The 26,200-nt window shown below is 39.1% G+C and overlaps 1 protein-coding gene across 4 annotated transcripts in view; it reads left to right on the top strand.

Moving 5' to 3' along the window:
* Window positions 1-26,200, top strand: part of PAG1 (phosphoprotein membrane anchor with glycosphingolipid microdomains 1) — a 135,892-nt gene that overhangs the window by 44,030 nt on the left and 65,662 nt on the right. For all 4 annotated transcript variants that reach the window (XM_045561434.1, XM_045561435.1, XM_045561437.1 and 1 more), the window contains one exon: window positions 2,863-2,932. The gene's annotated coding sequence lies outside the window, so the exon portion shown is untranslated. The remainder of the gene's footprint in view (window positions 1-2,862; window positions 2,933-26,200) is intronic.

The following is a 26,200-nucleotide window of genomic DNA, read 5'->3' on the forward strand; positions in this document are numbered from 1 at the left end:
GACTTAACTGGCCCATACTACTCTGGGCTGTGGAGCACTGTTAACTTCACTGAGGACACTGACAAGGAGATGTGACCAACCAGCCTTTAGCAGTTCCACAGACTAAGCATGCCCGATTCACTGTGGTTCTAGGAAAAGAGAGATTTTGGCCATGCCTGTGACTCCAGGTGGGCCTACGTGATGAAAACAAGTATACGATTTTAAGTCCGTGGAGAAGATGTCCTAAGAAGTCACAAAACGGAGGTGCTCACCATGAGAATGTCATGCTGGTCATTCCCCAGGAGGAGAAGTGAAGCTTTTAGCCCACTAAAAGTGGAGGAAAGGCAGGCCAGTGTCTATATGACGTTCTAGCGATATTTATTTTTATTTTATCCTGAAGAGTTTTGCTCTTCATGACATTGTCAGCACGCACTAACCCATTGCCTGTCAAGGTTTTGAGCAAGCTTTGATTCCGGGTAGGTGGGGAAGCACAGGGTGTTTCGTGAGTCTTAAATAAGATGACTGACCTCACCCAGGGCTGGGAATACAGCAGGCGCTGGATACTTGCACCTTCCTCCCTCAGTGCTCCTCCATCGGTACCCTTTCCCATGGCCCCTCTCCACACACACTCCTGTCTTTCTGCATCATATGGAAGTTAGGATAGGAATATTATTCTGTTTTAATAAGTCCTTCATGTAAGACGAGCAATTCTCAACTTGGGGGGTGATATTGCCACTGAAGGGATATTTGTCAAAGTCTGGAGACATTTTTGGTGGTCACAGCTCAGGGTTTGAGATGCTATACCCTTGAAACAAAGAACTACCCAGCCCAAGATTCCAGCAGGGCCAAGGTCAAAACCCTGTTTTAGAGCATATGTAATACTTTACACTGGTGTTTACAGTTGGTTTCTTTGCTGGACTCTGAAGGAAGAATGGGATCGAGAAGGATGTGACTGGCTGAGCACACAGTAGGACAGGAGATTGGGACAAGTTGAAGGACCCACCTACCAGGTGCCAGGATCCGCCTGCTCTTTACAAGCATACTACAGTTTCTAGCTGAAAAACCAGTGTCTTATTAGATATTTGTTTCTATATTGCTTGTGTGGCCTCTAAAACAGTGTGGCAGAGGCATGGAGGACTCAGGATGGAGGGTGAGGATGATGAGGTGACACTGGGCAGGCTGGTGGGCACCGTGATGAGGAGATTGTCACACCATGCCAGGAGCTTGAGTTTTATCCCAAGAGAACTGCATGTGTGGGGCCCTCCAGAGCCAAATCATCCTGCTCTTTTCTGCTGTGTTCAGAGCCTGTGCGTACTTCCATTATTATGTGTGTCTCTTTGTATTGTACTATTTACTTGTAACGTGGTCTCCCAAACTGGGCCTTATCATCTTTGCCTTTGTGTACCTCTTGTACATAGCACAGAGGTTTATCAGTGAGTGTTTATTAAACATATTTAGCAGTGTTTTAAATAGACTAGCAGTCTCTCAAAATAGTTATTTCTCCACTTTTGAACAGGTGTCATGGCCAAGTACTTATCTCTGATGCAGTTGTTTAAATGCATCCTCCTGGTTTTTATAAACAGTGGATTTTCAGGCTGGTATGGAAACTTTCCAAAACCCACAATGTTGCTGAACCATAATGCTTAGTAGTTCAGGAGGGGGGATTTCGCAGCACGAGGGCAAAAGGAGAGAATTTCCATTGCCTTTCTTTGTTCCAGTGTCTTTACCATTTTCCTGCCTCTCCTGGTGTGTAATGTTCTCTCGCCTTCTGCTGCACTTTTCTCTTGGTGCTCACACCCAAGAGGCCCTTAGACCGCATGGGCAGGGGTCTGTGGGTAAGAGGGAGGCTGGGGGCTCTCATCTTGCTGGCTGGCTGCTGCGGAGTCCGACACTGGCCCCTCGTGGAGGGATCGTCACCTTGCTTGTTGGCACCTTGGCTATTTCTCTTTGGTCTCTCTAGTGCTACTTTGCTTTTCATTTCTTTCTAAGAAATAGCTCTTTCTTTTCTCTTTCAAAACTTTACCAAAAAAGAAAAAAAAAAAAAGTCTTGAGGGAGGCATTGGTTTACCTCAGTGGATATTTCTCCTGAGAAAATTCAGTCCAGTTATTAGGTCATTCTTTCACTATCCATGCTTTTTACTTCCACTTAGCATATTTTAAGATGTCTGCTTAGATCCACAGTTCTACGAAAAACAGAATTTTAGATTTGAGATTATATTCCTCAAACTCGGATCACACTTATTCTTGGAGGAAGTGATCTTTATAAGTGATATAGCTTTATTTTTAAGCATAAGAAACCATGCTAACAAAAATACAGCACATTTCAAGATGAAGACATTAAATAATATGGCTAAATATAACAATTATCACATGCTTCTCTATAATTTTGTTTCACCATTTTTCTTTTCTGACAAGACTGTCATCTTCTTGAAGCACACAACCATTTCTGTTTTTGCTTTAATCCACGTGTCTTGACCACTCTAAGGGTCCATGTTCGAGGTGTGAGGTTGCAGCACTGGTGACAGATAACCCATAGTTGCTGTCAGAAAGAAAGGAGGTGGCAATGAGTAAAAACGAAGCATGGGCATAATTAATTATCACAGGTGATTAATGCCATCATTTTTATTTTCCTACATATATAACATTTGTGACAATATATATAGATCTGTGAATATTTTAAGAGCAAGTTTTAACTTTTGCTTTTTAACATTCTTTTTTTATAGTTTTAAAGTGCTAAAGGTTAAACAGTTTTTTTTCAGTTGCTTTCTTTATTGACCAAAACTTAAATATGTAAATGAAAAGATCGTCATTTTACTTTTAATTGTTGCAATTTTAATCCAGTTTAGAATTTTGAAATTGTTTTCTCTTGTATTTCCTTTTCAGAAAACACAAGGTCGTTCTCTGATTTCGACAGTTGGGCACAACTTCGTTGCTGGGAAAAGGTGATTTCAAGGTATTCATTTACCTGGTTTATTCTGCATTATTCTGCATTATTGTTCATTCAAGCTGGCTTTTAGTTTAACTTTGTGTGCAGGCATCAGTGATTGATCTGGGGACTCTGTTTGGGTTGTAGATCTGCAGACACACAGCTTCCAAGCTGAAAAACCTCCAAAGTGCTAGCTAAGCCGGATTTGAATTTTGCACTGTGAGTCTCTGCCATAGGGACCAAGACACCAATGGGTGCACTTCCTGCAATATGGTGTTTCCCATTGGTCAGTGGTGGGCACATCCCTGGTTCTGCTCGGTCATGCTTCTGGGAAATTGAGCCAAGTGCCTCCCCTTACTCAATCTTTTTTCTCTTCTTCGAGATGGGAATAATAATTGGATAGCCTTATGGGAGGATTACTAGGATACACAGTGCTCACCACCATCACCAAAAATATATAAGTCTGTGTTTATGGTTGTGATTATTAGTGGTATTCATAATCTCATTTTGTGCTAATGATAAAAGTTACATCAATAATTCCTTAATGACTTTGGATCCATCTTCTGTGAACAGACCAAATACAGAAAGAAATCATTCAACCTAAATGAACAAGTTAACACAAAGATATTCTATATTTGATTTTAGCAATTAGTTTCCTACGTAGTTACCAACTTTTGTAATGAATCCTAGACTTCAAAGCACTATGTCCACCCATTTAAAAGATTTATAAACCTCAAATTCCGTGGCCTGCCTTACCCATATCCACCATAAATCATTATCCAATGCCTCTATGGCCTGGAAAGGAAGGAGTACATCTGGTCTGAATTTTCCCAATCTCTTCACAGAAAGATTCTTGTCAAATAGGCCACCGTCTTTTAATTAAATCTTTCCTTCAATTTATTGAGAAATTCTTTTTCTTGCCTGAGTAACCGTTTCCTCTTAGGAGAGAAGGGAGCTATTTTGGGGTCATTTTGGTTCCCCTCTGAGGCCGCAGTCTTTCTGAATATAACTGAAGATACTGGAAATCAGCCTGCCTTTGTTAGTTAGACTAAAAAATCAGTGCATTAAGAGCTTTAATTATCCACACTCCAAAAATGCCTTCCTCTGATCTCCTAAAATTCGACAAGAATCGCTCGGTTCAGGGTTTAGACATTGTTTCCTCTAATGCACTTCCATTTCCCCTAGAACTGCTCGCCTTACACATTTTCTCTGTGGCCCAAAATGTAGAACACTTTCCAGTTAGGGGGTAATTAAGATTTAACTCAAGACTATATATATTTTAAAATAGGTACCAGATGCTTCTGTAGTGGAATCATAGTCCTCCTAATTCTTGGAAAGCATTGTGTGGTACTTTTTGGTACATGGCTGACTGCTTGAGTTTTACTATCAAGATAGTTTTCTGCCTCTTTTTTTTTTTTTTTTGTTTAACTTGAATTTCCACTTTGCTTTCTGCCAAACTCCTGTCGCCAGCATTTTGGTTATCTTCACTTGTATGTGCCAAGCAGCTCCCAGATCTAGTAGGTATACAAGGAAACTGTCTTCCTCCGCCTCCTTCACTCCTCTGCTTAACGCTGATTTCTTCTCCTGGAATCAATATTTCAATTGACTGGTATTCCTGTCGACCCAGTAACTCAAGCCAGAAATCTCTGTCCTGACATTGCCTCATCTTCCTCATTTAGTCTACACCAGATTATGGATTTAAGATCATATACAAAAGTTCCAAGAACGGTGACTGGTGCTTGGTGAGGTCACCTGCTACCTGTCACAATGTTAATTGTTAATATATTTCTGACCTTCCTGCCTTCTACCTCCATGGTTACTTCTTTAGTTCTGGCCCTCGTCAGTTCTGTGCCAGTCACTTGCTAGAGCTAGCTAGTGTCACTCTCTTCCAAGAAACTGTCCCCACTCTAGGTGCCCTGCTCCCAAAATTATAACATGATTTCCTGCCCAGTGACTTCCTTGGGCCCTGGTAACTTTGAGAATAGCTCACACACCTTGGTGTGGACCCCATGATCCAGCCTGGGCACCCCTGCAGGGCACTGGCTACCTTCCCCTCCTTTGCAGTCTCTGCTTCCTTTGGACTAAACTTCTTGGGGTGTTCCAACACATCATTCCTCTTTTAGGCACCAACGCCTTTCTTCGGACTCGGTGTTCTGATGTTTGAGAATGCCCTTGCCCCTTTTTTCTTGATAAATTCCAGTGCATCTTTCAAGATCCACCTCAATTTCCATCTCCTCTGAGAAGCCCCTCTGGGCTCCCTTAGCTGGGCTCCTATAGTTCTTCAATTACATCTCTAGGCACTCTGTGCTGTAATTATCTACTTATATATCTGACCCTCCTATAGATGCTAAGCTTGAGGACAGCATTTGGCTCTTATTTTTGTACCTACAACATCTGAAAAATGCCTGGAGCATAGTAACACATAGTGGATGCTCTAATTTCTTTAAATGAATATATCTCTGACACTGTAATAAAGAAAAATATAGTATTCATGAAAAGTAATTGATCTCAAGCTGTGCTTTGTTGCTAAGTGTAAGCATTTTTCTCAACAATAATGCTCTGCTTTCTATTTTGCTTTTAGTATCCATATGTTAACAAAGAGCCACCAAAACCAATTTACATTCCCTTTCCCTCTACTGCTGATGTCAGTACTAACATGGTGGCTGTCTTCTTTTGGAACCTGTAATTGTGTATCATTGCCACCTTGGAAGTAGATTCAGCCAATATCCTCACCAAGTTTGGTGATGATAGTAGCTACTTTTATGATGTTTTCATTTGAGATTCAAAATTTAAATGGCCCCAACCCATTTTCAGGCTTCTAACGTGCCTGTGCCTTGCAAGGGTGTTTCAGATTTCTAGAGTTGTTCTTCCGTGTATTAGAAAGACAAGCAAGGAGAACACAGAACCAGTAACTGTCTGGGGAAATGTGAGCAAACCCAAATCAACAAATAAGTATGTTTCTTGAGAGGCCACAGTTAACACTGCTGGTGATGAACCACATCTTTGAGGACCTAGGGGAAAATAATGGGATTCATTTTGAATTCAAACCAATTCTAAGCAATAGCCTTGGCTTTCTGGAGTGGCTTTGTAATCAGAGGTTACCGCAGGGCTTGTCAGAACTTTTAGCAACTGTCTCCACTGTGAAAATAGGCTTACATTGTTAGGTGATTGCAGAGCTGAGGAAATGATGACTCTAGCCAGCTTTTGTCTTACATTTGATCTTTGGCTCACAGAGATGAGGTTAATTTCAGCATAAGCTGTTAGCTTTATTTTCTAAATCAGTCAATTTTAATAGCAACCTGCTTGTGCCCTGAAAAACATCCAAGAGCAGTAAGAGAGAGTTGGCCTGGAATATAAATGTTAGGTTATATTAATAAATCTTAGCTATCTCTAGGCCAGTAGTCAACAAAATAGGAATACTTTGCAATCAGTCTAATTAATCTTTTTTTCTTTTTTCTGTTCTCCCCTGAATTTGTTATGTGTGTGTTTTCTGAATTATAAAAGCAATATACGTGTTCACTATAGACAGTCGGAAAATACAAAACTCCCAAGGAAGGAAAAATGCTTTCTTATGAGTCCATTACCCAAAGAGGACCATTGTTAGCATCTAGGTTGATATTAGCCTGAGAGTTTTCTCCAACCAAACATTTATACTTTTTAAATTCTGATGATGAAAAATTTTACACACACAGGAGAGAATCAGAGCGCTCGTACAGTCACAATCTAGATTCACAGATTATCGAGATTTTGCCACCATGGCTTTATCCATCCCTTTTTTCCTTGTTCCCTTTCTTTTTGCTTTTTTGAAATATCAACTAAATACTTTCAAAGGGAGAAGAGTACTCCTGATATTCTGAGAATTACAGAAAGCAAGTATTTACCTGCCAATTTCACATACTCTACCCTCTTTTATTAGGAAGCAGAAAGTATGATTTTACACTTAGTATTGCATTGTACTTTAGGGATAAGTTGCCTTAAAGCTCAAGTCTATCGTATGCTAGATGGGTATTGATTTTTCCTCTTAAATCAATGTTTCCCTAGAGCATAGTTTTATTTATTCATAAAGCTAAGATGATGTCTGACAGGAATTACAGCAGTGTAAATCTGCGGTGCAGGCGCAATAAGAAGAGCTTTTGTAAGACTCTCAAAAATCAATGTTCTGATGCTAAAGGGTATCCTCATAAACCTGAAAAAAGTTCATTTGCCGTGCTTCCAAGTATACAAGGAAAATTTCAGCATACAGTTAAGTTTCATTCCTCTGTTTTCTATGATGCTTTGCAAGTGGACCTAAATGTGGTGTGACCAAAGCCGGGCCGTGACTGTGTTCAAGGCGTAACTGGCTGATGGAACACCAGGCTGGATAGAATCAAAGCGTCAGCCGTGATCCCTTGTTGACACCAAATCTGCCAGCTTGCTGATGAAGGCTGTGCTGGCTCTGTTGATCTGTTCTCTGTAATTCTGCCCCATAGTGCAGGGAGCTCAAAGGGTGGGCTTTTCTGCCCAAGGGGCAGTTAACATGAGAGTGTTCACTTTGGGATGCTTCATTCACTTTGGAATACTTTTGTTTACTTGTTGGTGTGTTAAAACATATGTAACAGTTCTCTTTGTAGCTAGCCCATATAAGTCAAGCGTAATCCTAAAAGTGTTCACCTTTTGTTGATATGTATGTATGTATATTATGTATTGTCTGTTTTCTTTTAAAAGTGCTTATCATATGAAAATTACTATTAGACATTTTTAACTTAAAGAAAACGTGTCCCAGCTCTTCTCTCAGCCTTAACTGATTTTTTTTCTAGTGGTTGAAAAATGCTTCTAATGGCTGAATGTCACCATCTGGAATTTTAAATATCCAGTGTTCTATTAGCTGTCTGATCTTAGCACAGTAGAACTGGTTGGGGAGTCAGGTGACCTATAACCTAGTTTCTTTATCTCCTCTTAGCTGCTCCGTGACCTAAGGTATGTTCCTGAACTTCTCTTGGGCTTCTTGTTTATGTTGTTGTTTTGTTTCCTCCTTTAAATAACAGTAAGTGAAGATGTGTGAAATTGGCAGACATTCACTTCTTGTTTTCCAGAGTCTTCTGTATGTCTAGACTCTTCTTTTCCATTTAAAAGTAACTAGTGGATATTTAAAGAAAAAAAAAAAAAAGGAGAAAAAGAGGAAATGAAAGAGAAAAACGGGATGGAGAAGTGAGGATTATTTCTTCCTGAAGAATAAAGTTTCTTCCAGTTTTAAAAGCCCCTGAGTTTCTGTAAAAAGAAGGAATTCAGATGATTAGCTCAGCTCAGCTACCAGTAGCCACAATTTCCTTAAGAAATTGTGCAGACACTGAAGGAGCCAGTGAAGACACAGCTTGAGTTTAGAGACTGGAATCTTGAGCGCCTGCCCCCGAGAGCGGCTGGGTACTCCGCCAGGCCCGTGGCTCCCAGGAGGCCCAAATCCCTTGCCAGATGTTCGGGAGAAGTCTTTGGATCTTTGCTGTTTCCTTTCTACTGATAGCAGCAATGGGGGCCTCTTCAGTAGAAGGTTCTAGGGCTTAGAAAGCAAAGGATGTAAACACCACTCACTACAGTAGCTGTTCACTCCTGGTCACAGCTGTTTCCTTTGCCCCATCAGCCGTGAGTTGTAGAGTTTTACAGTTTTTCCCATTAAGCTCCAAGAACATTGCTATTCATTTCATGAATGGATGTCTTGGCAAAAATGAGAAGACTCTAAGAGCTTTTTGGAGGACCGAGGCTGAGGTCTCTGTTTCAGTAGAAACCTGAGTTGCCAGACAGGAAAAGCACCCTAGAAGACCTGTTTGAAGAAGAGAGTTAGCTGTTTGGAATCTAACCGTTATGTTAAGGGCTATTTGTTTTTGTGTTTCCTAACCAGTTTTAGCTAAGTCCTCCAAAGTCTTTTTTTTTTTTTTTTACATTCCTACAATATAATCCACTTTACATTCTTTAATACTGCCCTTTTGCTCTCTTTTTAAATTAATTAATTATGCACTCCTCTAGGGAGCTGATTAGGAAGTCATTCTTGACCCTATGTTTGCCTCCTTTTTGAGACCCTCTTTGCTCCCCAAATCAAATCAACCCTGGTCATCAATGGAGTGACAAGTGTCACAACCAGACAGCCGTCATAACCAAATTACTAACATATGATGATTTTGAACGCTGGACTTCTGGGATCAACCACAGTTTCTAGTACTTTGGATATGTCACAAGGGCTCTTCCTGTTCTGTGTGTAACTCACTCATCAATGCAGGCAACACGGAAGTTACTCTGATGGACCCTCGTGCTCAGGGGTTCTTCTCCGGAGCCTCGTATAATAAATGCTGGATTGGGACATGTAAGGCTGTCCCTTCTCTGAGGCTTCTCAGCCTCCATCAGGCCAAACCTATAGGAAGTTTTATTCCTTAAGTGTTAGACCTCACCAATATTGCACTAAGAAGGAAGCATCTGGTCTCATGGCCTTATCTGAACCTGAACAGGAGACCACACAGGCTGGAAAGGCTCTGCCCAGACCCACCGGGCAGAGATGGCCCATCTCCAAACAGTGTTTTTGATCTAGATTTTTAAATTCCAAGTTTATCATAGTTATTCATGACTAGGAGAAGGGGGCAATTCTGGATTATTTTTCTTCCTTTCATTTTTTTCATCTTCTCCTTCCCCACTTACTTAGTAGATTTTAAAATAAATATCTAAAATGCCATGTGGCATAGCACTTTGCCAAACAGGAAGCTCTCATAATTTCTTAACGTCTTCTGAAATAGATTTTCAGTAAAGTCATGAGACTAGCCATGGTGAAACTTGATCATGGTGTCAATGTGCTTCTAAAGACTCCTGATAAAAGGACAAAATTCACTCTGTCTCTGGTAGCTTTAACCATGACAAATCAGCAGCAGTGAAAAAATAAAAGAAATAAAAACTTTTGCTAATATTTCATATAGAGGACAAACAAAAAGATTGAGAATTCTCTGAGAAATAAAAACTATCTCAGAAACTTAGAGGGGCAGAGCAGGGTTCACCATTTCGTTCACATGCTCCCGTGGCATTGCCCCATAGCCCGAAGGCATGCTGCCAAATATAAATGTTTAAATATCGTTTTTCAGTTGAATATATATAGTTGATAAAATGTATTTGTACCGGTCAAGGTGTTGTTAGACAATTATTAAGCCAAACAGGTTATGTTTGCAGAGAACAAACAAATGTAAAGTTTAGTGTTAAATCTCTGCTAACAAAAGATCTCCTGTTGACTTTAACCAGAGACAAGTTTTCCTTTTGCATATAAGAGAATGTGGTGTAGGCTGCAAGTATTAAGAGCAACTCAGAATTGAGGCACACTGGTGACTATCTGGATGAGTACGTGTGCTTTTATAGATAAGAGGCATTGTTAGCTAAAGTGTTTTGAGTGACTGGGTTATAATTATTGTTGACTTTGGATTGCTTTGTTTTATAATCCCTTTCATATAATCTGACATCCTAACGTTTGAAAATGTGTCCCAAACACACACAAAAAAATGGTGAAAACCACTGAATTATGGGACTAGATCACTTCTTTCCAATTTGCCACCTGTCACCCTTTTCCCATCAAAGATGGATTTTGTAGGTTGAAAGCATGGAGGATGGTTCCTTCTTGTCATTCAGCTCTCAACTTAAATGTTACTTCCTGAGAGAGGACTTCCCCAAGCACCCATGGCTCAGGAAACCCCTAAGACACTCCATCACGTTTTCTCCTTTACCTTTTAAATTTACTTTCTCCATCTGGTACTTTGGTATTACTTAGTCTTTTGTCAGTCTTTACCTACAAGGAAATAGGCTGGGACCTCATCTGTTTTGTTCACCCTGTATCCTCCTACCTAGAGCAGTGCCTGGCATTTAGTAGGCATTCATGAGATGTCCCTTCCCTCAGTGCACTCTTCCCTGTACCTTCCCCTTGCCTGTCCTTGAGGCCGTCTTGTCATCACTGCCTGGATGACAAGGCAGGCCCTTGCTGTGGGGTCTGTGGTACTCTGTGCTCTGCATTTTCATCATGAACCAGCAGTTACTTCCTGGTTGTGGCATCTGATTGGTATGATGATAACACATCTGCTGTGTTTCGACATGGTAGGCATTTGTGACTCCTCTCACATTTTCCAGCCGCAAGGTAGCTTAAGAAAGTTTTTGAGAGACAAACACGTAGCCCTATTTACCTACTGGCATTAACACTCAGGGTCAGTTGGACAGTGTTCCGCTCTGACGGTAGGTTTGAGGAATGGCCTATTGTAGCTTCCTTTGTTGGTACTGTGATTTAATTTACCCCTGTGAACAACTCTATGAGAGGGAAGGCTTTCTTCTTTTAGCAACACCCCACTTCTCCTCCCCCAACTCCAGCCTGAATCTGATCTTGTTATGTCTGGGAATATAGTTACTAGATTTTCTGCTAATAGCTGTGTTTTACATGATAATGAATCCAGTCTTTTCTGCAAAGTCTACTTCATTTATGCAAAACAGATATAATTTAGAATGTGTATGAATTAAACAATTCTTTCAGGGAGCAGAGAAACTGCTGTAGAGCTTGTTGAATATGGTTTTTTGGGCCTTCGTGTCAAGTTAACACAGGAGTTGCGGGTTCTGTAGTCATCAAATATAATGTTTATTGGACAGTTTTCAGGTAAAACAGAAGAGTTTCGAATCTCAGGTCCTTTGCTACGTTCTAATTTAAAAAGGTCAACCCATTTTTGACCATCTTTGACACTTGGAGGTAGTGATGCATTATACATTAGTGGCCTGAAAGTATTGAGATGCCTGCTTACTGATTTTCAATAATACGGAAAAGTGATTCCAAATTGGTCCTGGCTATTAACAGAAAAAAAGCAGAAAATTAAATTAGCAAGGGGATATATCAAAAGCCTTTTGTAAGTGCTGTAAAGTCTTTAAAATCTAATCCCTGAGAGAAATTTGTTTTGTTCTGGAAAGAATAGGTTTCTCTCCCAAGAGATACTAAAATGCCTTTCACTTATTAAGAGAATGGATTACTGCCTATGAATGGAATAGTGGTAGCTTTCAGTTCTTAGTTGAATTTTGCCATCAACTGGCTGGGATGTACCTCAAAAAATAACCTGTTAGAAAAACATTCTTGTACTGCTATGCTCTTTGACTTTTAAGTAGAGTTAATTCTACAGATTAATTTAAAAGTTAGATATGCTAATTAATAGTTAAGCATTTCAGAAGTGCTTAGCTTGGGATAGTTATTGATTTTTACCTTTTATTTGAGCTTTATAAAAAGATGCTGAGGTCCCTGAAACACCTAACTATTTAAAAATTCTAAGTTAAGGGTAGGTTACTCTGGATAAACAGTAGGAAAGGAACTTGCCTTCTCACTAATGGACAAAATTTTGAATTTGGGTCTAATACTAGTGGTCTGGTGTAGAAACACAAGTATTGCTTAATTCGGACTAATCTAGTTTTTTATCCTTTTCAAAAGCAAGAGGTTAAAAACAATACTTGGGCTTTTTAAGCAAGTTAAATGTGCTTTGGGGAGGCCCGTTTTCAGGGCCCGATTTAGCTTTGGGGATGTAATAGACTCCTTCGATAATCTAATGACAATTCTAGGCTGTTTGAGAAAAGACACATGCACAGAAAGTTTTGCATATAATTGCATGTAGTTCACAGATCCTGCAAAAGGACCCACTTGTATCTATTAATATCTATAGGGACGCCAGGTAAAGGAACCCTGGCGTACATCTTCCAAGCAGGGAGTGTGCTTAATTCTTTGTGCTGTAAATACTGGTCTTTTTATCCCTGCTATTAACATAGCACCCAAGGCATATTTGAATTTTGTGCTTTTCTTTAGTAGTCTTTAAATAGAGACAACTTTTATAGTTGGCCCTCCGTAAATGTAGGTTCCTCATCCCTGGATTCATCCACCCTCAGATTGAAAGTATTAGGAAGAAAAAAAAATCAAAAAATCCCAAAACAACACATGTTGGCATGGATGCAGAGAGACAGGAACACTCATACACTGCTGGTGGGAATGCAAACTAGTGCAACCCCTATGGAAAGCAATATGGAGATACCTTAAACAGATTCAAGTAGACCTACCATTTGATCCAGCAATCCCATTATTGGGCATATACCCAGAAGAACAAAAGTCATTCTTTAACAAAGACACCTGTACCCGAATGTTTATAGCAGCACAATTCACAATTGCAAAGATGTGGAAACAACCCAAGTGCCAACCAATCCACGAATGGATTAGTAAACTGTGGTATATGTATACCATGGAGTACTGCTCAGCTATAAGAAATAACGATGATACGACATCTCTTTGGTTCTCCTGGAGAGAGCTGGAACCCATTATATTAAGTGAAGTATCCAAAGAATGGAAAAACAAGCATCACATGTACTCACCAGAAAACTGGTTTCCCTGATCATCACCTAAATGCACATCGGGGAAGGATACCAATTGGATATCAGACTGAGATGGGGGGTGGGGGGAGGGGATGGGTGTATGCCTACATGATGAGTGCGTTGCACACCCTCTGGGGAATGGTCATGCTTGAAGGTGCTGACTCGGGGAGGTGGGGTGGGGAGGGGATGGAGGTATGACTACATGGTGAGTGCCAGGTGCACTGTCTGGAGAATGGACACGCTTGAGGCTCTGACTCAGGGGGATGGGCGGGACATGGACATTGTATATAACCTGAACTTATGTACTCCCATGATGAGCTGAAATAAAAAAAAAAAAAGATGGTTGTGTCTGTACTGGACACTTAGTACAAACTTTTTTCTTGCCATTATTATCTAAACAATACAGTATAACAACTATTTACATAGATTTACATTGTATTGTGTATTATAAGTAACCTAGAGATTATTTAAAGTATACAGGAGGGTGTGTGTAGGTTATATGCAAATACTACATCATTTTATTTAAAGAATCTTAAGCATCTATGGATTTTGGTATCTGATGCAGGTCCTGGAACCAGTCCCCCAGATACCAAGGGACAACTGTATTTAGTCCTTTTGCAATGAAGTATATACTGGAGATGCTGTTATTAAAGAAACAGTTATGTAGAATATATATTATAGAAATAAGAAGATGCATTTTTAAATGTTATGAATGCTGTTTGCCCTTATACAACCTAATCTTAATATTTTCTCTTGCTATTCCTTCCTTGGCTTCTCCTTAAGGTACAATTACTTTATCCATTTTGTGAGTAGGGATAATTCATCCCAGGGGTCATATTTTTTTTGGAAAAATTAAGAACTGACTTTAACTCCATCTTAGCAGCAATTGATAGTTAAATAAATTTAAATAATAATCGGGTATGTTACATGATTAAACTTTTCAAAAATGGTAAAATAGAATATTAAAATTCATTTTTTTATTTGTAACTTAAATCCCTCATTCATTTTGGGTTAATAACTTTCTTTGTACTTCTTACTACCATGTATATAAATCTCTTTGTTAGCCATTGTTTTTATGTATCAAGAAGAAAAGTAAAAATAACTCCAGTGGAATGCCTTATCTAGCTGAAGGGATGAAATAAACTGTTAACAGTAAATACTGCCCTAAGAGAGGTAACAAAAATGTGCTAAAAGAAGTGGAGGTGAAAGGATTTAGGGAGGGGATTAGGGAGCTCTTTGCAGAGGAGGGGAGATTTGAGCCAGGCCTTCCTAGATAAATAAGAGTCAAAGATGTCTTTGTGGAAGCTCATTTTTTCTGAACCCTAATTCTAGTTCCTGCGAAGATTAAATGTTTGTTAAAACATCATCTACCATGCACCCTAAAAGGGACCTATAGAATCTTACGGCAGGTTTGAACACCAGCAGCAAAAAGAAAAGAAGCCTTCCTCCTGGAGGTTTCCATGTGTGTACACTGAGAGGAATAAACCAAAATTTACAAGGAACACTTGGGAAAAACAAACAAAATAGTGCCAGGCAAGTGGTAATCAAAGCCAATACTATTTCCTTTCCTAACACCCCCTCTTAGGGAAAGTCAGACTGAAAATGAACAACTATTTACATAGCATTTATAGTATTTACATTGTATTAGGTATTACAAGTAACCTAATAGAATTGATTAGGGGAGCCCTTTTAAATCAAATATGAGAAATTCAGTGATAGCACATGTCTTGGACGAGAGTGACTTTGGCTTAGTCATCATTGTATCTTTAAGCTATTAACATCCCTTGATGTTATAATAATGATAATGGCCACATTGAGCTCTTTCTTCACACCAAGTGAAATGATAAAAGGCCCTCCCTTCTCCCATCCAGTCCTCACATGACCTTTTGAAGTGTAGGTATGATTAAGAGCCAGGGGTATCAAACTGACTGCCTGGGCTGGAATCAGACCTCTTCCACCACGTTCGTACCAGCTGTGTCACTTAGGCATGTTTTTAGCTCCCCTGTGCCTCGGCATCCTCATTTATAAAAGGGAGAGATAATAGTACCTAATTCTGAGGATTAGCCTAAATATTAATATAGTTGTGAGCCCTGTGCTCAGTGTTAGCTGTTATCATCATTATCCTCATGTTGCAGTCAAGACACCTGAGCCTCAGAGGTTAAATAACTTGCTCCATTTCACACTCAGTTAGTATGAACCCAAGCCAGGGTTTTGGAACCATCTGTCTGATTGCAAGATGGGATATATCCTTATTGAACTGAATTCAGAATTACATGTTTTCAAATTTCATAGCATACAAATTTGCCTTCCATATGTTCTTCCTGGGTGATCTTATTCATTTCCAGGGCTTCATTTGTCATCTAATTCAGGGGTTGGCAAACTATGACCTGCAGGCTAAATACATTCTGGCACCTGCTTTTGTAAATAAAGTTTTATCAGAACACCAGCACACTCATTCTCTAGCTGTTGTTTATGGCTGTTTTTGTGCTACAACAGCAGAGTTGTACAAAGCCTGAAATGTTTACTCTCTGTCCCTTTCCTGAAAACATTTGCATACCCTGATCTTGCTCTCTGCTTTTAACCTTTCTCTCAGGATCTTGATTCCTAGATTTAACCAGCCACCAAATTTCTCTACCAGCATGCTTCACATCCACCTTAAACTCAACATTTACCAAACTGAATTCTCTATACATTTCTTTCTCACTGTACAATCAATGCTTCCTCCAGAGTTTCCTATCCCAGTTAATGGTACCACCATAAGCCCAAGGTGCTTCTCTCTTGTTGACTCTCATGCCTAATCTGTTCCCAAGGCCTGTCCTTTCGTTGTCCTGAATATGTAAACTCCTTGAAGACAGAAACCTGGGCTTTTAAGTAACCACTGCAGTTAGATCAGAAATGTCCTGGACAGTCCCTGAGAAATTGCTGTAAAATATATTCAATGAAAAACAACTATTTGTATGTTTCCATCAAGTAAGCCATGGAGAGATAAGTTTATTTCTCAACTTTAGATACTGTTTCACAAGAAAGAATTTAGGAATGCTGGAAAGTCAGAATATTGTAAAATTTGCACTTTCATTATTTAAATAGAATGAAAAGAACATGACTATTTGATTTATTGAGGTAGCACTTTAAAACTATTCATTATTAATATTTTAAAATTAGATCTCTGTCTTTTATGCAGGACCTCATTGGCTGCAGGGAGAGGAGAGTTAAAATTGTAGCATTAGATTATCGGTTTTTCTTGTTCATCCGAAGAACATATTCAGATAATAAATTCGTGTTCTTCCTCATCAGTATTATTTGAATATTATTCTAAAACTCATGATACTATTAACTCTGCATTCTCTTTTATGAATTTAAAATTAAGCTATAATGACTGATGAACAGCATAGTAAAAATAAATAAATTTTGAAATACAAAAGGATTAGTGGGGATAATAAATAACCACTCAGTGTCTTAGCATCTTTGATCTTGGCATTTGTTTTATCCAGCGAATATTTTCATAGTACTTTAATTTCAGTTTCTCTATCTGAAAAATTATGCAGGAGAAGCCTTTGTTTTCCAAGAGCAACAGAGATGTTTATAGCATTTAAATCAAAAGCAGGGGTCATAAATTAATTCTAATCCTCTGAGCAAAGACATTAGCCTTTGTGTAGCACAAGGATTGGGGTTTGTTCACACAAAATAATCCTAAGAATAATAGTTCCCTGTGCTCACGGTGATCTTAAAGATTAATGTATTTCTGTGCTTAATGATTATGTAATACATTAATAAGCTTCTTCAAATACTTCCTGAAATTTTAATTATCTGTAGACTTTTAAAACTATATTTTGATCAGACACGTAAAGAAGCAATGTAGCTCAATCACTGTCAAATTAAGGATGATTTACATTCTGATTTAGAGAACAATGCCACCCACCATCAGCCTGCAAAATAGCTGAAATACTTAGAGGGAAAAAAGTACGTGATTAAGGATCTTAAGCTAAAATATTGTCTCAGTGCCCTGTCACCTGGCCTCCTGCAGTGGTAGGGGCTGCTGTGTTTACCATTTCAGTGTTCCATCTGCGGGTGGTACAGGTGCCACTGGCCGACCTCCCACTCAAGCTAGAGGGTGGCACACAAAGTCTCCCCGCAAGGTCTCACATAAAAATCACTTTCAGGTGTTTAGCGAGTAGGCTTTAGCAGGTCGATAGTTCCAGCCATAAGAACTAGGCAGTTTGGGGCAGTATAAAGAGGTAAGAGACATCATTAGAAGTGTGGCTATAATAGGGATTGTGGAGCTTTAGATGAGTCATTTAACCCCTCTTCATGTTTAAAATGGGAATAATAATAGTACCTACTTTATAAAAATTACAAAGAATAGGTGTGATGTTTGCAAAGCACCTGGCAAGTGGTAAATGCTTAAGAAATTGTGCTGGTAGTGGTTGTTGATGCTGTCATCATCATCATCATCATCATCATCATCATCATCATCATCATCTCCACCACCACCACCATATTTTGAAGCACTGTGCTCACTAATTATACAACATCTCTGCTCAGTTTCCTGATGTCGTCACAGGTGCTCCCGTTAGCTGAGTGAAGGAAGAGTAAATTCAATCTTGATAAATAAATGGCTCCTTCACCAGGATTTTCAGTTGTCCTATCATATGATGTCATGACTTGGTGTCATTGAGAAAAATATGCAAAAGTTATTGTGCAGATATTTACGACATTTTTTGAAAAGTGAAAATCTGGAAACTACTTGCTTCACCAATGATGAAGAGGCTAAGGATATAAAAATATATAATAGTTTATAGTCTTTCAGATGATTACATATAGGCTGCTTTGATACAGGCAAATGCATTTTTGACATCATAGCTAAAAATGGTACATAACAGTATATTTGCCAATGGCAACTTGCTAAATATTTATATAAAATTAAAGATCAAAGGAAATATCAGAGTACAATAGAGTTTAATGTTCGTTGGTTTCTCTGTTCTCTATGAAGTTGTTAAACTTTACAAAAATTGTTACGACCTGTTTGTCTTAAGTATGTAAAAACCTTCATTTTTTCATTGTTCTAATGAGAAAGTGTTTATTGTTCCTAATGACAGGCTTGAAGATGAATTTTTAGATTAGAATCTTTTGGTAAATTAGGTTTCTTCTGCTTTTTTATTTATTTTTCTGGGTTGTCAAAATCTTACGTATATATAATGAGCCAAAACATCTGGAACGACTGACCAGAAGATTTAGATTTCTAATTAATCCAACACAAATACAGAAATGCATAAGTAGATGGATCATTCTGTAGTAATTTATGAGGCAATTTGGGGCCTGATGATTTCAAAAATCTTAAGTAGTTTTTAAAGGGCACCTGACAGTGATTTATATAAATTAGGACTTCTTTGTGTTCTCATTTTTCTATTTCCTCTTACCACATCTAACAGAGATGCTAATCCAGTAGTGCTCATTTTACGTAAGAGAGCAGAGCCTTGGGGCACTGTGGATGAGGCCTGTCTTGGGCATCACACCCTCTAGACCAGCACAGAAATAATACTGCATTCATTTCATTGAGAGGCTTTAAAATATTTGTATGTACACACATACACACACCCCCCACACACACACACCCTTTATCTCAAAAAGAGTAAATTGTAAGACATATAGACAAATATAAAGTCAGGAAGCTAAAATTCACTTTGGCAATCTTTTCTATTTTTTTCATTTCCAGAAGATTGATGACTCTGGGAAGTGTGGGGTAGGGGATTTGTGTTTCCTTTGTAATGAGCACATGTTCGACTGGGTTCCACCAGCTTATCTACAGGAGTCTGAGGATATATGATTGTGCAGTTGACTCACTGGCTGATGGATTTAAGCACCTACTTTTCATCTTGCATTGCCTTGCTGGGTTTGCTTATGTCTGTCTGTTTTCCTGTCTGGAAGGAATCCAAATACTTTAAATCCAAAAGAACTTACTACTCATGAATTAACTTATGGACAAATGTAGATAGAAAGCACCGTAGGTACCCTTCCTTTTCACTGCAGGACTAAGCTGTGGCCTTCTTTCTTCCATAGTTTATTGCACTTTATGAGAGCTGCTCTTATGAAGGGGCAGCCTCATATTAAAATCGTGGCTTGAGACCTGTGTCTTGGTACTAGGACCTCACGACTGTATGATTTTAGAGGCATGACACTCAAAACTGAACTTCAGAGAGGGTCTGCTCCAGCAACAGTGTCATTGCTCTTCCTCTGAATGTTTAAATTAAATCTAAGTTTGTTTCATTAAATAAATTTTGACATTTTAGTATATGAATGAGGTAGACTAATCTATGTGATTAAATTCTCATTCATTTGATAGAGGATTAAATGCTTCATTGCAAAATGTCAAAGGATATTTTTAATTTAGAGTCTCAATTATAATTGAAACACTATCATTTTTATTTTGAGCATTGAGGAGTGACGATGAAACGTGCTTACGTTCTAAAGTAAATGATTAAGCTGTGTTAGTTGTAAGGCAGTTTTCCCTAGTTTTGTTTTTATAGGGAAAATATTCACAAACTTGTTTTTGTTTTTATCCATATATAAAATTCAAATACTACATTGAACGTGCCATATACATGTTGATGACTGGTCCCGTGTCAAATGGGGTGGCCAGGGGAAGAGACCAGGAGAGTAGGGAACTTCTCTATCCCCAGTCCCAGCATGGGGTTTGTTACACAGTAAATGCTCAATAATTATTTATTGAATCTCTAAATGAATGATTAATCATTAGGAGTCAGCCATCTGGACTAGAGTACCAGCCTTGCGAGTCCTCAGGAATATCACTGGCCTCTGAGCCTCAGTTTCCCCCTTCACATAGGGTATATGACAATGTTTGCTCTGTCATTTTAATGGAAGACTGTGAGCATGAAAGGAAAAATGTGTGACACATCTTTGAAGACTGGTCAGTGATTTTACAGTATAAGGAATTATACTAGTGTTGTTGTGATGCTACATCCTGCTTGTTAGTACCATGTGTTAGTGTTAGCATCTGGTTAGCATTCAGTAAATAAGCAAAAAAAAGCTACATGTGCTGACAATAAAAGTGAGTAAGCATTAGTAATTTATTGTAAATTGTTTGACTTATAACATTTTTTGAAACTGTATTTAGACATAATTGTATTTCTTGTATTCCTTTATGTACTTAACTTACTTTTGCTTTTTCATGGGAGGACATTCAAAAACACATGTACTTAGACAACTAAATCATTATTTCTTAACATTGTACAGTAATATCTTTTTATGTACATGTGAACAGGCGTCAGCAAAGGATAACGTAGCATATAATATAAAGGTTTAAGATGTAGGTAAACAAACACTGGGCTTATGATGGATCGCCATCTCTGCTTAGGACATAGATCACATAAAATTCACTCTTAGATATGCTGTAAAGTTAATGACAGGGCTTTGTTGAAGTGAGATCTTATGGATTTTGATGAAGAAAATCAGCATATGCCTTATCTTTTATTCTCTCTTCTTGCTCAGAGTGCAATTGGATTTACTCTGCAGGATCACAGTGTGTAGCATATATTAATTTTATACTCACTCTATGTATATCAATTTTATGCTAACACTGCTAAATAACACTAAAAATGCATTAATAAAGTCATAACCATTAGTGGGAATCACAAGTGTTATAGTCTAAATTTTGTTTTATTTTTAATCTTTGTATATGCTTAGTTAAATGATATATTAGTGAGCCTACTTGTATTTATTTGCACTGTACATTGTATGTTGTGATGGAGCACTGGGCTGTAAAAACTGATGAGACATGACCCAAATCTCTGTCCAGGCAGGGAGATAGGACACACTCTCACATCACTTTTTTAGAGCCATCCAATCAATATATGTATACTTATATATACAAGTGATGCTCGAGTCTTTGATGAAAACTGCAATAATGACACCCCTGTGACTTTGCCAAGTTCTGAAAAATATTAGGAGATAGGATAGAATCATTAGCAGGTAAGGTTCAAATGTCACCTTTATTACTAGTGAAGGCCAGGTTGTAGGGCAGGGTTTATTTGTTCTACCAATATGTAACCTCAGAATTAAGCGCAGGCCACTCTGTGGGCCAGAAGGATCAGCTCAAATTATGGCCTGGAGGATCAGAGAAGAATGCATATTCCTGGAGGGCAGCTGCAGAGAGAAGGGAGGAGCTGAGCCCATGGTTTGCTTCCCCAAATCACTCTTTACTTAAATCACTCCACTTCCCCGACGCCCCATGGAGTTAGTGAAGCCATGGAAAGAAACAGAAGTGTTATATGCTGGAAATGTGTGGGGAAAAGAATTCATCTCCAAAATAGCACAGGTAATATAATATTTGATGTCAAATGAATTGGGCAGGAGGAAAAGAGAAAGCCTTACTTAGAAGGATGATCAGGACTTCAAGCTAAGTGGTCAGGGGAGAAGGGGGAGGAATATTGCAGGCTTGAGTGCTGTCCACAAAAGGCAGGCCAGGATGGAGTTTGTGTTGGAAAGGAGCCAGGGCTGGTGCATCGGGTTACAGAGGGCTGGGAGGTCCTGACCGCAGGAACTAGGGAACTACCTCCTTACCCAAGGAACTCTCAGAAGTGGCACATTTGAGGGTTTCTTTGTGAATGCACGTAAGAGAAGTTTACTTTTCTCTTTATTGTATCTTAGCACAATGAACTCTGAGACTGTTTTCAATATATTTGCATGGTCCCTCTCTATAATTTATCTTGGCTAATTACATTTAACTATAGGCTTTCCAATTATATATTGAACTCCGTGACTAATCATCAGATTTCAATAGCAAAGAGCCTGTAATTTTTTGAGTATATGACCTACGTAAGGACATGTTGCAGAGAAAAAATATCCCGTCCCTTTCTGTGATAAAAATCTTGTTTGTGATTAGGTTAAAAACTACCTACAAAAGAGATTTAGTTCTGAGATAGTTTTCGAAAGAGTGTAGTATGTGTCAATCTGGGTGGACCCAGTGGAATCCTACTCACCAGGTCATGCCCAGATAGAAGAAGCTATTGATTTTAAAGACTTCTGTCTATGTGTAAGTGATTATCGTAGACATTTCTCCAAAAATAAAGACCTTAGAAATGGGGCTTCAAAAAGTGATAACAATCAATTCTGGGATGGTTGATTACATAGATTTTCTTATTCCATGCATTGAATCATGTTCACCCAAAAACAATTTTATGAAAAAGAAAAAAACTCCCTTAATATAATGAAACTCTAACATAGGTCTACTATGTCCCCATAAAACAATTGTGAACTCTTTGCTGAATGCTTTGAATATGGAATGGTGGTAAGAGGAGGGGAAAGAAATACATGTCAGCTGCCTTCCTTGTCATCAAGGAGCTTGGAATTTCACTGGGGAGATGTGACAAGCATTCACATGGTAGGTGGTAAATACAGAACAGTATATCGATAAGCACCAGGAAGCCTGCAGTGTCATTCATTGCCTCATTTATTTGGAAGGCTTACGACACAGTTGGCAAAGCATTAGAGATGTTGTGTTCCTTTGCCTGACACACTGACAGATGCTCCCACCTTGCACAGAGGTCATTGGATTCACAATTAAGAGATATCCTAGGCCGGGTGCTGTGGCTCACGCCTGTAATCCTAGCACTCTGGGAGGCCGAGGCGGGTGGATCGCTCGAGGTCAGGAGTTCGAGACCAGCCTGAGCAAGAGCGAGACCCTGTCTCTACTAAAAATAGAAAGAAATTATCTGGCCAACTAATAAAATATATTTAAAAAAAAAAAATTAGCCGGGCACAGTGGCGCATGCCTGTAGTCCCAGCTACTCAGGAGACTGAGGCACTAGGATTGCTTGAGCCCAGGAGTTTGAGGTTGCTGTGAGCTAGGCTGACGCCATGGCACTCACTCTAGCCTGGGCAACAGAGCGAGACTCTGTCTTTAAAAAAAAAAAGAGATATACTCTCCAATGCCAAAAGCTTGCTAGGTTTTTAGGGTTCCCTTCTTGGACTATCATTTTATAACCTGTACAATGAGATCTTTGGAACCAAATGAATGTCTTAATTCCTTCCCAGCTGTAATATTTATTGAACTAAGAGTCTCTCTAAAGATCCAAGAGGAAAACAAGATAGAATCAATATATTGTAAGACAAAGGGGAAGTTCTCAGGTCTAGTTATGCTGCTACAATGGGGCAATTATCAGAGTAAAATGGGTCTGACATGAAATATCTGTGTCTGTCAAGTTTTCTTTAGGCTGCTGTAAACATTACAGGCTGTGGTGGTTTCTTTCCCTTTTTTTTTAATTAATGCAGAGGGTTTATTTTAGTTTATCCATGTGAATGTTTGTTTACAAAAGAGTTGACTTATTTTAACACATTGCCACGCTAGGAAAAAAAATTTTTTCCCTGGGGCCATGGTATTTTATTGAAACAAAACGATCCTTTCTAATCTGTTATTCTTTATTATTTTCTGTGCATGAGTTGTATGCAATAATCCACGTTTTTAGAATTAAATTGCCAATATTAATTGTAACAATAAGAACTTCAACTAGTAAGATTTTCATGAACCAACTGCAGGGTTTTGCTTCATGAGCATGAGGCCCCAGGCTCAAAACTAGCCCAAGTTAAATACAACTTACATGGCAGTCAATGTGTTAACAGTGATCCTTGTGGATTGGGCTGGATTTAATGAACCATCCTTCTAAAAAAAAAAAAAACTGTGTCAAGATACCATTCACATGCCATACAATTCACCCATTTAAAGTGTCCAGTTCAATGGCTTTCAGTATATTCAGAGTTGTGCAGCCATCACCATAGTCAAACTTAGAACGTTCTGATAACCCCAAAAGGAAAGCCCACTCCTTAGCTGTCACCGTATCTGCAATTTTCCCGTTTCCCGCTGGCCCCCAGCCCTAGCAAGCACCAGTCTTTCTGTCTCTAGTGAACCACTCTTACATGAACGAAGCAGTCAGTGGGCATCAGAGGTCAACGTCACAGTGCAGCTTTATCCGAACATGTACCTTCAATGGTTGGAGCTGTTGGAATTCTCAGTATCTGATGGCAAAGTCTAGAGTTTCTAAATACGACTGATTAGAAGAATTAATCTCATCAAAAAGAATAACAACTTGAAAATTAGTAATCCTTAGGGAATGGGAGAAGCACATCTAGGTAGAGGGACCAGTGTGTTCAAATGCTCAGAGACAGGAGGCATCCCAGAGCCTTTGGAAAGGAGCAGAGAGGGCAGCAGGGTGTTTGTAGGAAAGGTCGTGAGGAAGAGGGCCTAAAGCCAGTGTGTGGAAGGTGCTATGGGGGATGCCTGAGAGGTTGCACTTGACCCACTGTATCAGTTTCCTGTGGCCGCTGTAACAAAGTACAGCAAACTTGGTGGCTTAGGACATAAAAATTTATCGTCTCGTAGATCTGGAGGCTAGAATTCCAAAATCGAGTTATTGGCAGGGCTGTGTTCCCTCTGAAGCCTGTAGGAGAAGGATCCTTCCTTGCCCCTTGCAGCTTCGGGCAGCCTCAGACATTCCAAAATTCCAGTCTCTGCCTCTGTGTTCACATGGCGTTCTCCCTGTGTCTCTGCACACCATCTGCCTTCTAGACATACTGTCTCTGCATCCAAACTTCCTGCTTTTATAAGGACACCAGTCATATTGGATTCAGGCCCTCCTCTAGTGACCCTATTTTAACTTACTTCTACAAAGACCCTATTTCCAAATGAAGTCACATTCTCAGATACTGAGGATTAGGACTTCAACATTTATTTAAGGGACAAAATTCAACCCGTAATAGCCACCAGGCATTTGGGTGTCACTGCAGGGGAGTCGAGTGTTAATATTTGCACTTTAGAAAGTCAGACAGCTGTGAGGAGGGTGGATACAGAGGAATAGTTAGGAACCTATTGGCCCTGTGCAGGCAAGAGGTCTCGTGGGTCTTGTATGGCTGACCAAGAATATGGGCTATTACTTTATCCTTCATTCACCAAATTCTTCAAATTTAAAAAGGAGAAGAGAGAAAAAGAAATCCTCAAATCCACAGCAGAATTGGAAAATCAGGGGAAAATACCATCAGCGACAGGATACTCAAGAATTCCTAGAAGGTATTAAAAGAAATGAATCTGATTGGGTGAAACCCCACAGAACCAAGGATTATATTTGCTTTTACAGTTGCATGCTGTGTATTAATAAAACCTTGGTTTTAGGTCAGCAAGGAGAAGGAGAATGAAATGAAAAATGCACAAATCCTTTGACCCAACAATTCCACGTCTAGGAATCTATCCTGTCAATATCAATATACTCACTCATGTGCTCAGTTACACATGCAAGAGTAATCATTGCAATGTTTTTTGTAATTGAGGAAAACCAAAAATAATCCAGGTATCCACTGGCATGGAACTGCCCAAATATAGTATGTCCATGCCATTCATTGAATGCTCTGTAGTTATTAAAATGAGATAATTTTATAGGTACTGACTTGGAAAGTTCTCTAAGATAAGTAAATGAATACAATAAAACTGTTGAACCATGACTAGTATAGGGTACCATACATGTAATAAAGAAAGAAAAAAAAAATGCCTTTATATTTTTCTATCTTTCCAGGCCATTTTGAAGTGTTGTACTCAACTCTAACAGTGCTTACCTGTAGGGAAGGGAATGGGATTGGGACAAGATGGTGAAAAGAAGCTTTCTTTAAAAAAAATAAATACTGTATATCCTCTGTATTCTGTAAACTTTTCCACCAAGCATGTATTATAGTAAAACCAGAAATTTACTGTAACGAGGGAGAACCCATGACCTTTGCCAACAGCTCAATGTGGTGAACAGCAGGTGATAGAGAAGAGAAAGTGGGAGGGAGGTAGAAGGGATTGGGGGGAGAGGGCCATGAATTCAGACTCAGAAGCAAAAGGGCAATATTTTAAAGGGAACTGTTTGTAAAATATAAAAC

The sequence above is a fragment of the Lemur catta genome, chromosome 9, assembly GCF_020740605.2.
Source record: "Lemur catta isolate mLemCat1 chromosome 9, mLemCat1.pri, whole genome shotgun sequence".
Taxonomy (NCBI): Eukaryota; Metazoa; Chordata; class Mammalia; order Primates; family Lemuridae; genus Lemur; species Lemur catta.